Here is a 336-nt window from a genome sequence, read left to right on the forward strand (position 1 = left end):
TTAAAGAAAATAACAACCATTTAAAGAAAGGCAACATCAAAAAGAAAGGTCTTCAGCCTTGATTTAAAAGAACTGAGAGTAGCAGCGGATCCGCAGTTTTCTGGAAGTTTGTTCCAGATATGAGGAGCATAGAAACTGAACGCTGCTTCCCCCTGTTTAGTTCTGACTCTGGGGACAGAAAGCAGACCGGTCCCAGATGACCTGAGAGGTCTGGGTGGTTCACAGTGTAGCAGCAGATCAGAAATGTAATTTGGCCCTAAACCGTTAAGTGGTTTATAAACTTGCGAAAAAATACTGTGAAATCAAATCTTTGAGGCACAGGAAGCCAGTGTAAGG

Source organism: Etheostoma spectabile, chromosome 17, assembly GCF_008692095.1.
Source record: "Etheostoma spectabile isolate EspeVRDwgs_2016 chromosome 17, UIUC_Espe_1.0, whole genome shotgun sequence".
In the NCBI taxonomy this organism is placed as follows: Eukaryota; Metazoa; Chordata; class Actinopteri; order Perciformes; family Percidae; genus Etheostoma; species Etheostoma spectabile.